General features: G+C 41.8%; 1 pseudogene; it reads left to right on the top strand.

Annotated features, from left to right (window-relative positions):
• The first annotated feature begins 637 nt into the window (after positions 1-637).
• Positions 638-5108, top strand: LOC144459373 (uncharacterized; annotated as a pseudogene).
• Positions 5109-18362: the final 13254 nt, after the last annotated feature.

Raw genomic sequence — 18362 nt, 5'->3', positions numbered from 1 at the left:
CTTGGATAAGTAAGCCTGTAGTTGTTCTCATTTTGTGTTTGTCATCAGTCAGTCAATATTGTTTCTTGTCCCATGGAAGAAATGCATTTTCCCTGAGATGTTCTAGTCTCCGTTTTGATATAATAGAGTTTCTTCTGTTTAATTTGCTTTCATACTTCCAAAACATACAGACCATAAAACAGAACCCATCCCCCAACTCAGCAAAGTTGACATGGTGGATAGTTGTTTATGTTGACAAGTTTACAGTCACAATCTGAACAGGCCTGACAGCTATTAGAATCTAGTAAATATGTAAGATGTGACCAATAAAGCTAATTTTATCTGTCAGAATTTCAATCTGTGTTGTTTGTTATATATTTCCTTGCAACAACACGCATTATCAAAAACTATAATGGTATTGTGTGTATGTTTCTTGCAGTTATGACAAAATAAGGTTAACCTCTACTCCATGGAAGGGTAGCTATAGTGCCAGACTGCCTGACCCAGCAGAGTCAAGTATTCTCTACCTGACCGGTGAGTACAACTTGTTTTTGTTTGCTATTGTGAAAGCAGAATTGGCCCAAATAGCCATTTCCATTGGTGTCTTCACCTTAAATCGGGTGAAGGGGTGAATCATCAGCTGAATTTATCAAGACAAATGCCATCTCGGGTTCATTTTAATTTCAGAGATGATGACTTCTCTGTTGTTGGAGTAGCAGAGCTGGACTCCAGCAACAATGAGGACGCATCACTGAAGCAACTTGATGCAAGGTATATTTTCCATTTATTCAAACAAATATTCTGGTATCAACAGTAGTAATGTAGTTGTGTGAAGTTATTCTCATATTATTTTACTGTGCCTAGTATATCGCTGGATCTAAATGCCGACACGTAAGTTAATGTATTTGTGAATTTCTTTTATGTTTTGGCCATGGGTGGCTCAGTATATTGGCTCAATATAACGTCAGTATATATTTTTTTATTCTACCTCTAGAATTGACTGGGCAGATGACACCTGGTACCCTGGTAAAGACTCTGTCTTGTATTTGGAGGAGGAGGAGACTAAGGAAATTGACAGTGATGACAATGATGACAGTGACAGCGATTTTGTCCCCCCGTTTTGTGTTCGGTAAGTCACACATACCTTTTCTGTGGTATATGTTACAATCTATGATGTATTTTCTTTGTTTAATTTGTATTTTTTTCATTTGTGGTGTTAGAGCCTGTCATCACGTTGTCTGAGTGTAAGGAATGTAATTCAGGGATGCACCAATTGACTGACAACCAGATATTTTTTAGCGTGAATGGCCCTGACCAGAGAACAGCCAGTCAGCATCACATATCCAGTTATGTACAGTTTAGGATTTAATTGTGCTCCCTTTGATAATAATCTGGTAAGGCCTGGCTGTAACCTGGAGCACTTTCGTAGAAAATGTAAGAGTTATTATAGTCAGTGTGTTATTCTAAACATCAATTTAATTTTACCTTAAACAATAGTTTCTAAAATGTTTGTGTTACAAAAGTTACAAAAATCTTTTTTTATTTCCTTAAAAATGGAAATCATAACAGCCCAAGAAAATGCCAATTGATGCATCTCTCATGTAATAAAATAACTATGTCCTATATATCTGCAATGATATGGCTTTTTGATAGTTCAGTGTTAGTAGTGCCTTATACCGTTCCAACAGAACTGGTGGTGCTCTCAAAACAAGCATTCACTTGGATGCATTTCTAGCCATCAGTATGGAGGACACAGTGCATGATTCCTCAGACGTGGATCTAACTTGTACAGATGCGCCTGAGATGCCTGAGAAGCTCCAGCCTCAGAGTGAAAAAGACATTCGCCAGCGAGCTTCTATTGCCTATCATCTGAACTTGAAGCTGAGTACCTTCAGCTGCCCATTCCCATGTGTACTGCCAAGGACCCTGTGACCTTTGCGGAGTGCCAGACCCCTGGACCATTTCAGGTGAAGGTCACATCCAGGGCCACAGCAGCCACAGTGGGTGGGTACTTATTTTTCAGTATTGATATTATGTTTTTTTGTAATGTTTTCACTTTTTGTCAATGTTATGTATAGTTGTATGGCACTAAATATATGCAGCACAAGTAGCTGCAGTCTCTGTCTTTATTAGGAACCATACAATACCTTGGTTCATTTGCTACTACACTACCTTTACATTAAGCTTTGATTTGCCCACTAAAACATTTTGCTTTCTTTCCTTTTTTTCCTCAGGTGTGTCCCTTTGGTCACACTGTGTGGCATTGGAGTTCACAGCCCAATCTCAAGTATGGGATGCAGGGGGGGACTTCATGTTGGCTGTGAATATCCTCCTCTCTGGAAATAACCATGCAAAGGTGGCACTGCTCTTCAAATTCATGAACATGGGGATGGTGGGAAGGTCGACCTTTTTCAAAATCCAAGACACCTGCTGTGTAGACACCATCAAGCAGTTCTGGGAAGAGAAGCGAAGTGCCATTATTTCCCGGCTACAGCCAAAACCCAGTGTTGTCGTCCGATTAGTTTTAATGAAGGCTATTAGTCAGTGTCATATTGTTTACAGTGAAGCATAAAAAAGTGTGGTGCAATTTCTGAATATTTTATTTGTATTTTGTTTTAAAGGAGATGGTCGGATGGACAGCCCGGATTCTGTGCACAATACTGCACATACAACGTAATGGAGAATGACTCCAAAGAAATCATCTCTATGGTGACAGTGGACAAGCAAAAAACAGTACGGAACAGTGTCATAATGGAGAAGGAAGGATTCATCCGGACTTTTGACGTACTTTGTCAGGACCTGGCAAATCTGAGTGAAATATGTACTGACGCTCATAACCAGATAGCTGCACTTAGTAAGTATATAGTTTATTTGTTTTGTTCATTTCTCATTCATGTGTTAACTCATGTAGGAGTGCTACAGATGTCTATACTCATACATTTATTTTGTTCAATTTTCATACAGCCAAAGTCATATATAAATCATGGGAAGTTCATCATACCCTTGACATGTGGCATGGATCGAAAAACCTTGGGAAGAAGATCCACCAGGTAATATTATGTAATGTACTTTGTTTGATGTTGTTGTCATTGCTCCGCAGTAATAGCCTGTTTTCACTAATAATTTTATCTCATTTGGTTTTTTAATTTCATTATGTGTTCAGGCCGGCCAGAAGAAGGGGTGCTCCATTTTCCTCCATTGGACCAAGGATGTGTATAACCACTTTTGGTTTAGTGCCAAAATGGCAGACAACTATGACGGTTTCTTTGTAAGTACTACATGAAAAGTAATTTATGATGCTACACATGATAGCCAGAAATGCCTGATAAAACCTCTGTCATTTTAGCTGTTAATGTGTAGAAATATTGCTGATGTGTCATTGTTTTCATAGGGTATGTGGACAGGTGTACTCCACCACGTCGCAGGAGAACACGAGTGGGCTCTTGACGCCTGTCACCATGGTCCCTTGTCAGACAACAGGGACAAGGAGTAGATACAGAAGGGATCTGTGGCACACGATGCACTCGCCGAGATAGTGCTAAATGAACGCTGGCTGGGGGAAGTTGAGAAGTACCTGAGTTTTAGGTAAATTGGCGTGGATTGTACATATTTATCTTTATGTTCACAAGTGTTAAACAAATCAATCATTTAGAGCACGACACCCCCTCCTGACAAGTCTCTAAAATGCAGATAATTGTAAATCATACAGTACTTGATCACGTGCCTTTTTTATTTATTTTTTTGCTGTTCACAACTGATTGTGACAGTATTTTTCAATCAAAATGTTTTTATCCCTTATAGGTTCATGACAATATGAAAGAGCTAATCGTGCGTTTTCACTGTTTAGGTCTACAGCAGAACTGGAGTCCTTTCACAATCACATACTGATGTATGCCAGCAAGAGATTCAGCTTCACCCCACCTGTGTATTCAGCTCGCACCCTACTTGTCGGTTTGGATTACAACCATCATGTCCATCAACCAGTGCAGAGAAAAGCAGATGGCTCCGTTGAGTAAGTGCTTAAAAGACAGTTCACCCAAAAATCAAAATCACATATTACAATACATAGAGATGTCAGTCTTCTCTCAAATACAGTGGGTTAGGGTTAGAGCTAAATGGCACAAATCTTGTGGTCCTCAAAGCACCGAAAAAATACATTTGAAAAATTCAAAACCAGTGTCTCTTCACAAAAATCACAACCTGGTTACTGAAGATAATCCACGGACGTTGTGAGCAGTTTGATGTAAGAAATATTCTCTGTCTAGTAAAAAGAAAGTAGTTCAGGTAGATTTAAAAGTAATTCTGGTAGACTCTACTGCAGAAATAAAGTACTTCCTACATTGCTCACAACAAGGTCTATGGATTATTTTGAGGAGCAAGGTCATGACTTCTGAAAAAAGACACTGATTTGATTTTTTCTCACATGTATTGTTATGGTGTTTAGAGCAACACAGGACTGGTGCCATTTAGTCCCAGTATATTTGAGAGGAGGCAGAAATCTCGACGGTCAATATCTCGAAAACTTGGCAGCTCACACCAAAACAGTCAAGATGGAGAAATAACACTATAGGCCAGATAATTTTTCTAAACATTTTGAAGTGAACAGTCACTTTGGTTATGTATTGGACCCCAGGAAGAATATCGGCAGCATTTGCTGCAGATAATGGGGATCCTAATAAACTAAACTAAACTTTAAAAAAACAATACACCTGCTAAGACATTGGTGTGTGAGCTTTATAGAAGCTGAAAGTATGAAGCACATGTGTTGAATAATTATAATAAATGTCACTCTTACATTTTAGCAGTTTTCTGAATTGATTTTTGCGGTAACCATCTTTTCCCTGTTTTGGTCAAATTCTTACTTTCATCATGTCAGATACAGGAAGCTGTTCAACAAGAAGTCACGGAAGTGGAGCCTGTATGCCATGAAGGTTGAGAAGGACTACAGCTACATTCCTGAACTCCAGAGGGCCATCCTCCAAAGCCGTACTACAGCAGGCAGAGGCATGCCACGTGTGAGAAGCCAGAGGCCTGATGACCCCCGACAGTATGGTGGGCTATGTGGTATCTCACCTCCAACCACAGAGGAACTGCTCCGGACACAAGTCAGCCGAGGAGCAGATATATAAGTTCTTTGAGTTGACCTCCTTATATGCTTTTTCTGAAACCCAGTCCAAACATTTTCATCCCAAATCTGACATACACCACCTGTCATTCATTTTCATCTTGGGACAAAATGTAGACATGCCAGAGCACTCTTGCAGAAGTCACATATTTAAATTTGGGACAGGGTGATATACATGTATTGATTCATTCTTATGAAACTAAATACTGGCTTTGAATTTGTACTGCTCATTTGACTTGTCCAGATTTCATTCGCTGTGTTACAGTAAAATGAATCATCAAAAATAACAGAGGTTATCATTAAAATACCAAGACTGAGATATTTTGGTCATAGATATTGAGCTATTGTTTTTGTCTACTTCATAAATCCTGAATATGACTCACCTACCACTTTGTTTGCACTTATTTGAAATCACATTCCTTGACCATAAAGATTATATTAAATTTTTACCAAAATACATTTAAAATTCATATTTACTTTTTGTTATGATGCAAACTTTGAAAAATGCTTGACTAGGTCAAGGAGTGGTGGGATAAAGGTTGTAGCCTCCATAAAATAATTGACAGAGGTTGCCTGTAGATTTTATTGATTACAAAAATTTTTTCAACACCTATAGAGATCTATTATCCTTTGTGCTCCACTGTCTCTCAGGTTAACTCGTATTGCAGCGGTGCCTGGATAGTGTGATGTGTGTGGTTGTGCTGCTGCCGTGGTCCTGCCAGATGCCTCCTGCTGCTGCTGTTATCATTAGTCATACTTCTACTGTTATCATACACATATGATTATTGTCACACATGTATACTATCAGATAATAATATATTATTATTAATTATAATATTATTACTTTCATTAATGTTGTTGTAAGCTACTGTCATTACCGTCTGTCCTGCATCTCTCTCTGTCTCTGTCTCTCTTTCTGTCTCATTGTGTCATACGGATTACTGTTAATTTATTATGTTGATCTCTTCTGTACGACATCTATTGCACGTCTGTCTGTCCTGGAAGAGGGATCCCTCCTCAGTTGCTCTTCCTGAGGTTTCTACCTTTTTTTTCCCCCGTTAAAGGGGTTTTTTTGGGGAGTTTTTCCTTATCCGCTGTGAGGGTCATAAGGACAGAGGGATGTCGTATGCTGTAAAGCCCTGTGAGGCAAACTGTGATTTGTGATATTGGGCTTTATAAATAAAATTGATTGATTGATTGATATTATGATTCATATATTAAAGTCATGTTGGGGTCAACACATTTTAGGCCTCACCACGGGGCACCATAAATGTTGGGGTCAACACATTTGGCATCACACGGAGGCACCAAAAATGTTGGGAACATAAATTCGGGCTTCACACGGCAGCACCAAATATGTTGGATTTAATTGGCTGTCAGAAATAATTAATAATTATTATTAATAATTAATAATTATGTCAAATAATGTGACTTAATTAACATTAAATCACCTCATGGGGCACCATTCCCGTAAAGGGAAAAATGATAGTTAAAGATATCAGTCTCATAAAATATGCTAAACTATTAATTTGAAGTTTGATTAATAATTAAATAAATGACAACAACCAAAATTAACAGTAATATCTGAAGGATTTCGGAGTTCTTGACGCAGCAGAGGTTGACTATTCATTCACTCTTGTGCAACATTAAACAGACAGCAGGTATGATTCCAAAGAATTATATTTTTTCACAAACTAGCAAAGCGAACCAAAACACACAAATTCTAACTAACTATATACAAGCTTGGTGTGTGTGTGTTGTGTGTGTGTGTGAGAGAGAAAGAAGAGAAAGAAAGACAAAGGTGGGTGTGGTGATCAAAGAGCCGTTTGGCCTACAAAACAAAATGGCTGACAACAGAGAACTACTAAAATGGCCGAATCAAGGCTGGCAGTTTAGTTGTATGCAAGAATCTGTTTGTAAACAGTATTAGCAAACTAAACACTCAGCTTTGGCGAAGCCAACTAATCAATGACCTACAGTAACTGCAAACTATCACAACAATAATTGAATGTCAGCATTAAATCACATTCAATTCAATTCAATTTTATTTATAAAGCCCAATATCACAAATCACAATTTGCCTCACAGGGCTTTACAGCATACGACATCCCTCTGTCCTTTGGACCCTCACAGCGGATAAGGAAAAACTCCCCCCCAAAAAAAACCCCTTTAACGGGGAAAAAAACGGTAGAAACCTCAGGAAGAGCAACTGAGGAGGGATCCCTCTTCCAGGACGGACAGACGTGCAATAGATGTCGTACAGAACAGATCAGCATAATAAATTAACAGTAATCCATATGACACAATGAGACAGAGAGAGAGAGAGAGAGAGAGAGATGCAGGTAATGACAGTAGCTTACAACAACATTAATGAAAGTAATAATATTATAGTTATAGTTCTGGCTACTGTGGTACAATATGTTGAAAGTATGTATTAATATCTGGCAGTATACTTGTGTGACAATAGTCATATGTGTATAATAACAGTAGAAGTATGACTAATGACTAATGATGGCAGCAGCAGCAGGAGGCATCTGGCAGGACCACGGCAGCAGCACAACCACACACGTCACGCTGTCCAGGCACCGCTGTGATATGAGTTATTCTGAGAGACAGTGGAGCACAAAGGCTCCGGAGAAGAAGCCATACAACAAGTTAAACAGTCTTGCTTAGCCTGTAAAGCTGTGATAAGCTATGCCCAGTTGTTACATTACCGATCCTTGAGAGGATGGGAGAAAGAGTCACTTGGTGGTGTGCTGCTTTGTTAGCCGGCAGAAGAAGGCTGGGAAGATGGTTCCAGGTGCAGTCTTTTTTGGGTCCTTTGTGCCAAAGGTGAAACTCCGAGGAAGCTGGTCGCTCAGGGTTTAGTGGAGTTAGACGCTGGGTGCTAACTCACTTAGTTCCTTGTTGCTGGAAAGCTAGTTGCAAACCTTGTGTTTGCAAGAGAGTCTGTGATCAATTGCCCTCCTTTTAGTGGTTTGGTCTATGGAGCAAGGGTCTGGGCCTCTGTGCTGTTCCAGGTCCAGCCGGATAGGGTGTGAGCTGTTGAAGCTCCAGGGCAAAAGAGGAGAAGGGTTGAAAGGAGCAGGACTTAGCTTAGAGTTTGGTGACATCACAGAGGGGCATGTCACTGTAACATCACTGTCCAATCCAAGTTGTGAAACTTGTGTCTCACTGAGGTGTGAGGTGAGACCTCCTGGAGATGGGTGTCACCTAGCTCTCTTTGTTTGGAGAACAAAGAGCATGCAGAGGAAAAAGCCTTTAAATCTCCAGTTTAGATATTTTACCAAATGACAAAACATCTGTGGTCCTGTGAATCCCAACAGTAATAACAACCATATTGACACTTGCTCCTAGAAATGATATAGACACTGCATGGACTGATCGTGGTACTATACAAGAGAAGAAGTTACGTAATTTCTATCAACCAAAAAAGACCAGCAGAGTTGTATTTAAAGAAATTGCTGTCAGCCCATGACAGTCCATTCAGGGCACTACTGTTTTACTTAGAATGATCGGGCTTCGTGTGAAGTAAAATTCATCCTTACTAATTCATACATTACATGATGGCAACTTTAAAAAAAAATGAAAAAGTGCAAAACATTGTAGCTTAGGGGATTTGTGTTAGGAATCATGTAGTAGTTTTGAGTTCACAATTAAATGCAAAACTCTAACATGCTGTTCTTTTTTCATTTGCAAGGTCAAGGACAACCAACAATGCTGGAAAAATACTGACCAGAGGTTGGACATATTCAGCAGGCTCTGACCCTAACAATGATTGTGTTTTTGTTTTTATTGTAAATATTGTTCTCATACTTGTAAATATGTTTGTGTAATAATGTTATTTTTGAATGCAATGAAAGTGTGACCCAAGTCAGCTGTGGATTTCTTTACAGCATTGTAGTGATACTCTGCTATGTGAACAAAAGAAGCAATTGTTCATCCTTCAGTGGATTCATTTAAAAAAACAATGGCATCGACCAGTAAACAACAAAATAAAATGTAATAAATAATAATAATAAATTAGTAAAGAACCACACGTAACTAAATTTTAAACATTTACACATGTAAACTATTTACAGTTCTGTTTCTGACTATGTAATGGCCAAGGGGGCGAGGGGGTGGGTCAAAGCCTTCATGGGATGAAGCCCACATATTGGTGATGGGGGTCAGGGTAGGTGTCACGTATCCGCCAGACACAACAGCTTGGAATAACTATTCTATTCCCTCGTCCCAGGGCGCCATACTGCCACACAACAAACTGTCGGTAAGCAGCATAACGGAATTGCTTATTGTCCTCTCCTGGGACTTGAGGGTCTTCCCGAGCCCGGACATCATTCCAGATTCTCCGGGCCAGGCGAAGGACACCCTCATCGAGAATGTAAAGGTCCATATGAGGTAACAGGGAAATGCAGTGTTGTGGTAACTGACCGTAGCACTTCTTTTCAACGTTACTGGGCATTTCCCTGCACCTCATACAGACACACCACTCAAGTTGGGTGGGGCCCTGGCCCGGAGAACCTGGAGGAGGAATGCTGGCCTGTATGTCAAAAATGAGGCTGGGGTCCCTCAAGAGACACCTGCGGAGAAGGTCCTGACATTGCTGCATGGTCAGTGATTGAATTCTGGCCTGGAAAGACAGTAGACAAGGGAAATGATTATTTATTGTTAGACCTACATAATGATAACTTTGTGATATAAAGTCATGTTACATATTCAGATACCTGTTCAGTCACCAGCTGGCGAGCTCTAATGTCCTAGACTCTTCTCATGTCATCATCTCCCAGAGGGGCCTCAGTCTGAGGCTGTCCTCTGCCCCGGCCAGACCCCCTGCCACGACCACGTCCCCGTCCACAGCCCCTGGCTCGCCCCCTCCCTCTGCCCCATCCACTGGACTCTGACTGCTGCTCTGGGACATAAACATCCCCAGAATCCACGCTGCTCTGTTAGTAATAAATGTAACAAGTGTGAGGTAAAACATTTTCAGATTACGATAAACATCGGCGCAGCCTTACAGAATTTCAAATGTGTGTCTATGCCAATCACACACTAAACGAGACACTAAAATTAGCAGGCTATTTCTTATTTATATTGAGCGACTGCTGTCGCTAACGCTACTTTAGCTTTTGTATTCCTCAGTCAATCAGTATTTTACACGAGCATAAATAGAATTTGCTGGTCGTTCATATGCTCAGAGTTATTCACATTAGCTTTTTGTGGATTGTGAAATAACTTTTTCTTACCTGTGACTCGGACATTACTCAAAATTGTGCTTAGTGGACCGGTATAGCGGCTCGATAGCGACTCTGTCGTCAAAATGCTGTGTGCGCATGCTCGTCTGGTAGGAGGGGCTCAGGGCGGAGACAAATGAAACCTAACTCAGATGAGACTCAAAAATCAACCGTTTTCAGGCTTTCTACTTACTGCAGCTTTAATGCTCACAAAAAAGGTTTATAAATAAAATGCACTTAATGTACACGATTACTGTTGGCTGTGGAAGAAAACTTTCCAAATGACTGGAAATGTTTTTTTCATTTTCTGCCTTTCAGCCCTTCACAGTTAATAATCAGAGCTGTTGCAAAATGTCACAGATTTCGCAGACTGGCCGCCTGCTCCTGGTCTTCTTGTCCACTGAGCATCTTGTTGCAAAGTGAGAGCTCATTAAATGAAGTCATGATTGGAGAGGAGGAAGCTGAGCGAGCTGGTAAAATTGCACTTTTATAATTCAACAGTCAGTTGCCTCAATCATTTTATATTAGAGGGGACTAGATTCTTCTGAGCCTCCATTTTCAGGGGATTTCATGTCCACAAATGTAAATACTGAATGTGCAGGTATCCAGAAATCACATTAGGTAGGATTTCTATTAGAGAATTTTGATTTATAGCAAAAGCAATAACATAATTTAAATTCAAGTATAAATATCCCTTCCTCTCTCTTTCTCTCTCTCTCTCTCTCTCACACATGCACGCACGCACACACATACACTACTCTTGCAGGAAGAGGTGAAAAGCTCTTAGTTGAATTGATTGACACTAAATAGCTCATACTTGAAATCAACCTAAATTACTGACTGGCTAATGTGCTTGAAAAAACGTACTTACCTGATCCTCTTAGGCAACACACATAAATGCGCTTGCCTACATCCCTTTGCTCACTCATGGCAGCACTTACATGTCCACGTAGACACACACACCTGCATGTTTCTGACTCTCTCCTTTGACTCATGTTCGAACACACAAACAGGCATTTTGTGTACAGCGAGGGATGTCAGTGCTGTCTTTTTTTTATCCTTTTGGCCTGCCTCCATTTACCAAGTCATCAAGTTGATGACATGACTGAGGCAGTACTGATGAACAGCCGTGGCTCTCCTGCCAAGCCTTCAGATCCAGTGGATCCAAAATTAACATAAATATAAACATAAATTTTTATGTTTTAACAGCTTGGGTCTTATCTTTATAGTTTTAGCTATTATTTCAATGGGTCATGATAACATTTTAATCATCAGTTTGTTTGCTGAGATCAAGCAGCAACTTCTGGGGCTGAAAAATGAAGCCCACACGGAAGTGCCAAAACCTGCAGTTCGTCTAATGGCCACTTGAGGCTGGCTGCACAAGCAAGTCAGTTCCTATAGACCCCCATGTTAAAATGCTCTACTTTACAGCAGTCTCTACAGCTCATTTCAGCGGGGTTGGTTTTTATATAACTCAGTTGTTTACATTTTATTAAGGCACAGAGTTATGTATACTTAAGGACAAGACGGCGTGATTGACTGTCAGGGAGGTGTTGCTTACTGGTTGCTGCAGTCTGTGAGTCAGACCCACCCCACACTCCTCCACAGCGCCAGCCTGTCACCCTAATATGGTCACTTCTGGCTCCAAAACACCAAGAGCTGTTGTGTGCTGAACTTCTGGCTTCAAATATGCAGTCCACAAACCAATGAGTGGTATCATGGTAGCTACATCCATTATTTATACAGTCTATGCAGGGGCGCAAACGTAGACAAAATTCACTGCTGGACTGTTTGTTAATAGTGATTACTTACGCCTGGCTCCATGTGGGGATCCCTGATGATGCTTTTGTGCACTCGGGCCGCACAGCGCACGCGGCAAAGAGGACAAGAGATTCCGGTTGGAACGGAGGAGGGGGGCGGTGCATATACTCCAATAACCGGTGTACAAATGCAACCATCATGGACACACATTGTTCACCAGATTTGGAGTCCATTACAGTAAAATGCCAGCCCTTCTATATGCATGGGGAGTGTACTGTTGTTATTGTTATGGCTGTATAAACCCCACCTAGTGCTAATACCAAGATAGCACTGGACGCCCTGCTAACTGCCAGTGGAAGATCACAGACTGCATATCCTTACAGGATTTTTACAGTAGCTGGAGACTTTAACCAGGAAAATCTGACAACTGTCCTTCCTAAATTCTACCAACATGTGACTTATCCCACAGAAGGTTCAAACATATACGTCATGTCTACAGTAACATCAAGGCAGGACACAAAGTCTCCACTCTCCCCCACTTAGGCCTGTCTGACCATCTATCCCTCTCTGCATACATACCTCTAATCAGAGAAATAAACCTAATGTGAGAATCCTAAAGACATGGCCTGAGGAGGCTTCTACTCAACTCAAGGACTGTTTTCAACATACACACTGAGATTTATTTGCACAACAGGACATTGATGACTACACATCCACTGCAATGTTTTATATAAGGAAGTGTGTTGACTGTGTTACAGTTGACAAATGCATCAGATGTTTTCCAAACAACAAACCGTGGATGAGTAAGGATGCCAAACTTCTGCTGTTGGAATACAATCTAACAACCTGGCAACAGCGACCTATACAGTGCTGCCAGGTCCACCCTGAAGAGAGCCATCAGGGAGGCTAAGGCAGACTACAGGCAGAAAGCCCTGGTGAAGAAGGCACAGACACGGCTGTATTTCCCCAGGATACTGAAAAGAGCCAACCTGTCCCAGCAGCTTCTGATTTTCTATAACTGCTCCACTGAAAGCATTTTCACTTACAGCACGCTGGTGTGGTTTTTCAGCTGCACTGCAGCAGACAGGAAAGCCCTTTAGAGGGTCATGAAGTCGGCACAACAAATCACTTGCATGCTGTTACCGTCACCAGAGCCCATTTACAGAGCTCGATGTCTTCTTTGGGCCACAAACATCATCAGAGACTCATCTCACTCGGATCACCACCTTTTTACCCTGCTGCCCTCTGGTAGGTGCTACAGGTCCTTAAAAGCTTGCACCTTCAGATTCCTGAAAAGCTTTTACTCAAGTGCCATTGAAGAATTAAACTGTAAATAACCATGCTATAAGACATGCAGTAATATCTAAGGAGAATATCTGTATTTCTGTAATACATGGATGCATGATAATATTGGCATATCATCGGTATGAGTAACTAATGAGGAACTAATGAGAAACTAATGAGTAGTTACTGAGGAACTACAGTACACAAAATTAGAGTAGTTACTGATGAACTAATGAGTAACTAATGAGGAACGAATGAGTAACTAATGAGGAACTAATGAGGAACTAATGAGGAACAAATGAGTAGTTACTGAGGAACTAAGCTACACAATTAGGGTAGTTACTGGGGAGCTAATGAGGAACTAATGAGTAGTTACTGAGGAACTATGGTACACAAAATTAGAGTAGTTACTGATGAACTAATGAGGAACTAATGAGTAACTAATGAGGAACGAATGAGTAACTAATGAGGAACTAATGAGGAACAAATGAGTAGTTACTGAGGAACTAAGCTACACAAAATTAGAGTAGTTACTGGGGAACTAATGAGGAACTAAGTTACTGAGGAACTACGGTACACAAAATTAGAGTAGTTACTGATGAACTAATGAGGAACTAATGAGGAACTAATGAGTAGTTACTGAGGAACTACGGTACACAAAATTAGAGTAGTTACTGATGAACTATTGAGGAACTAATGAGTAGTTACTGAGGAACTAAGCTACACAAAATTAGAGTAGTTACTGGGAAACTAATGACGAACAAATGAGGAACTAATGAGGAACGAAAGAGTAGTTACTGAGGAACTAAGCTACACAAAATAAGAGTAGTTACTGAGGAACGAATGAGGAACGAATGATGAACTAATGAGTAGTCACTGGGTAACACTTTACAATAAGGTACACAAGATTAGAGTAGTTACTAAGGAACTAATGAGGAACTAATGAGTAGTTACTGAGGAACTAATGAGGAACGAATGAGGAACTAACTATTAGTTAATGGTCAGTTCCTCAGTAACTCATGATCAAATTTCAGAGGAGTAGTTACTGAGGAACTTATGAGGAACTATTGAGTAGTTACTGAGGAACTAAGATACACAAAATTAGAGTAGTTACTGAGGAACGAATGAGGAACTAATGAGGAACGAATGAGGAACTAATGAGGAACTAATTAGTTAATGGTCAGTTCTTCATTAACTCATGATCAAATTTCATAGAGGAGTTAATCACGACTTAATAATTAGTGAACTAGTTACTTCATCAGTGCAGAATCATTACTCAATAACCTGTCCATTAGTTAACCTTTTTATGTCCTAAAGTAAAGTGACACATAATGAGTAGTCTTTCATTACTTCATCATCATCTTTACAATTAGTTCATTAACAAAAATAATCAGACAGCAGGATTCTTGAGAAGAGTTTTATTCATTATTTTCAGACCACATACACATTAATATGATCATCCATGTTATTCTGTACGATGATGCCTTAGAAATAAATATGATAGTGTGTCACATTTTAGGTAGGCTAAGCTTAAAGAATTTATCATGGGGGATTCAGTAATCATTACCATTATCATTACCGTCTCACTTGATAATGGTGATGATTACTGAATCATTACCTACTCATTAGTTACTCTTTTTGTGTACCCTAAAGTAAAGTGAGACATCAAAATGAGTAGGTAATGATTTAGTACTCATTACCTACTCATTTTGATGTCTCACTTTACTTTAGGGTACACAAAAAAGGGTAGGTAATGATTAAGTAACAGTTAGTTCCTCATTAGTTCCTCAGTAACTACTCCTCTGAAATTTGATCAGGACTTACTGAAGAACTGACCATTAACTAATAGTTAGTTCATCATTCATTCCAAATTTTCGGCTGATTGAGCATGTTCAGTCGGCGGCGGAGCTTGTCGATGAGAGAGATCACTCTGACTGGCTGTTCAGGTGTTATATCCTCTTCCCTGTAGCAATCTGCCTGTAGTGAAACCGGGGCTAACCGGTGCTTCCTCCTCAGGCTCCACTTGACTCAGCTGCCTGACAGATCCGCTGCGTCTTCCCACTTTAACCTGAATAACAAACCGGAGCTAGCTGGGAGCGGCTAGCGGAGCGTTAGCCGCAGCATGACCGGAGGGAAGCAGCCAGTTAGCCTCCGCTAGCTTCCCAGCTAACGTTAGCCCCGGCTCTCCGTTTGGATCCAACCAGAGCACCGAGCCCTGGCTTGTTATTCAGGATAAAGTGGGAAGAAGCAGCAGGTTTGTCGGGCAGCTGAGTGAAGCTGAGTGAAGTGGAGCCTGTGGAGGAAACACGGGGAGCGTCTGGATGTAATAGTCCGTGGAAGTGTTGCGGTGCTCGGCTGCACAGATAGGAAACCCCTCGGCTGACAGGATGTATCACTCTGTCACTCCACGCTACTTTGTTGATCTCATGCATTCAACGGACTTCCGGTTTCCCTTTTTGCGTTATTTCCTTTCACGCAGGCGCAGAACGTATGTGCTACTTGGCCGTCGGATGTTGTCTTCTTTTTTTCCCCCACAACTTTATTTAAGACAGGAAGTTTACAGAATGCAGATCTTTAACATTACACATATATGTCATATAACAGGGGCCAGGGGGGATAAGAGTTTACAAGAAAATATTAAAAATATAAAATGTTTTCTATGTGAAAGATTTATTATTAATCTCATCTTACTTTTAGCAAGATTTCACATTCACAAATGTAAGTTTACACATAGAAAACCTTCTTTTGTTGCTTTCGTTACATCAGTTCCATCAAATTTTTCCTTAATCCAAAGGCAATCAAAACCATTAATATTTGTGATCATTTTAATATGGCATATGTGATATAAGACATATATGTATAATGTTGAAGATCTGCATTCTGTAAACTTCCTGTCTTATATAAAGTTGTGGGGGAAAAAAAAGACTACATCAGACGGCCAAGTAGCACGTACGTTCTGCGCCTGCGTAAAAGGAAATAACTCAAAAAGGGAAACCAGAAGTCCGTTGGATGCATGAGATCAACAAAGTAGCGCGGAGTGACAGAGTGATACATCCTGTCAGCCGAGGGGTTTCCTATCTGTGCAGCTGAACACCGCAGCACCTCCGCGGACTATTACATCCAGACGCTCCCGGTGTTTCCTCCGCAGGCTCCACTTCACTCAACTTCACTCAGCTGCCCGACAAACCCGCTGCTTCTTCCCACTTTAACCTGAATAACAAACCAGGGTTCGGTGCTCCGGTTGGATCCAAACGGAGAGCCGGGGCTAACGTTAGCTGGGAAGCTAGCGGAGGCTAACTGGCTGCTTCCCTCCGGTCATGCTGCAGCTAACGCTTGACGGAGTACCCCTCTCACCACGCCGGGAGCCAACATGGACGCCTGAGTGAGCAAACGCCTGAGCTAACAAACGGCAACTAGCATTGTTAGCTACGGGGCAGCTACACGACGGTGGCGAGACCAGGGACGGAGAGAGACCCGTGCTGAGTTGTCGGCGAGTCACCTGAAGAGCAGCCTCCCGACGGCGGCGGAGAGGAGTAGCGGTTTCCAGTGGGGAGGCGCCAAGGGCGTTAGGCTAGCAGGTGGCCTGCAAGAGCGAGAGCAGTCTCCGACAACGGCGGTGAGGAGCAGCGGTTTCCAGCGGGGAGGCGCTGAGGGCGTTAGCCTAGCAGCTGGCCTGCAAGAGCAAGAGCAGCCTCCCTTACGGAGGCGGAGAGGAGCAGCGGTCTCCAGCGGGGAGGCGCCGATGGCATTAGCCTAGCAGCTGGACCTTCATCTAGACCACCACAGCGGCTGCACGACCGGCCGTTTACAAAGCAGTGTTAAGCCATGGCGGCGCTTCTGTCCCTGCTGACTCTCCTGCTGGCGGTGGGTGAGCTCGTGGGGAAAAATCTGTCCCCTCTGCCTCCACCTTCCTCGCAGGCAGCATGTCATCTTGTCTACTCCAGAGATGCCCTGCTGGCCCTGTGGGACAAAAACAACGCACCTCCGGACCATCTACCAGAGTACGTGAGAGCGAAGCCTGCGAGAAAATCACAGCAGAGGAAGAGGGGCAGAAGAGGGGGAGTCAGACAGCAGCTCCGCAGGCGAGGCAGCAGACCACCGCTGCCCTCAGTTATACTGAGTAACGTCAGGTCGCTGCGCTGTAAAATGGACAAGCTCCGGGCAAACACAAGGCTCTGTCATGAGTACAGAGAATCTAGCATCATCGCACTGACGGAGACATGGCTCCGACAGGACACTCCGAACTCGCTGGTGTAACTGGAGGGCTTCTCCTGTATCTGTGCGGACAGAAATGACTCCTCGGGGAAAGTAAGAGGTGGGGGGGCTAATTCTGTATGTGAGTAACAACTGGTTCAAACAATTCACTGTGAGACAGAGTCTTTGTGGTCCTGATGTAGAGCTTCTCTGTGTTTCCATGCGCCCTTTCTACCTCCCCAGAGAGTTTGGTAATATCATACTGTGTCTAGCATATATCCCTCCCAGTGGTAACGTTGGTAGGGCTGCTAATCTTGTATCTGATTGTGTCCACTCCCAACTTCAGCGTTCCCCTGGTGCCCCGGTTTTTGTTCTCGGTGACATGAATCGCTTTACCCGGCTTTCAGCAATATGTTAAGTATGCCACAAGGAATTCAAAAGTACTTGACAAATGTTTTGTAAATGTAGCCAGTGCCTACAGGTCAAAAATTCTCCCCCCGACCGCAAATTCAGATCATTCAACTGTGTATCTTATGCCCACTTATAAATCTGTGTTAAAGTCCAGTAAACCTCAGCTCAAAACCGCACTGAGATGGACGGATGACAGTATAGAAACACTGCGGGGTTGCTTCCTCAGCACTGATTGAAGCATTTTTCATAACCTAGAACTAGAAGAGGCCACAACAACCACCACCGATTACATCCATTTCTGTGTGGATAATGTAGTTAAAAAAAAAAAAGAAATCCTACATTTCCCCAACATCAAAGTTTATATAACCAAGGAAATT

Source organism: Epinephelus lanceolatus, chromosome 3 (genome assembly GCF_041903045.1).
Source record: "Epinephelus lanceolatus isolate andai-2023 chromosome 3, ASM4190304v1, whole genome shotgun sequence".
In the NCBI taxonomy this organism is placed as follows: Eukaryota; Metazoa; Chordata; class Actinopteri; order Perciformes; family Serranidae; genus Epinephelus; species Epinephelus lanceolatus.
Note: the sequence above shows the minus strand (reverse complement) of the source record. Positions and strands in the feature narration are given on the sequence as shown.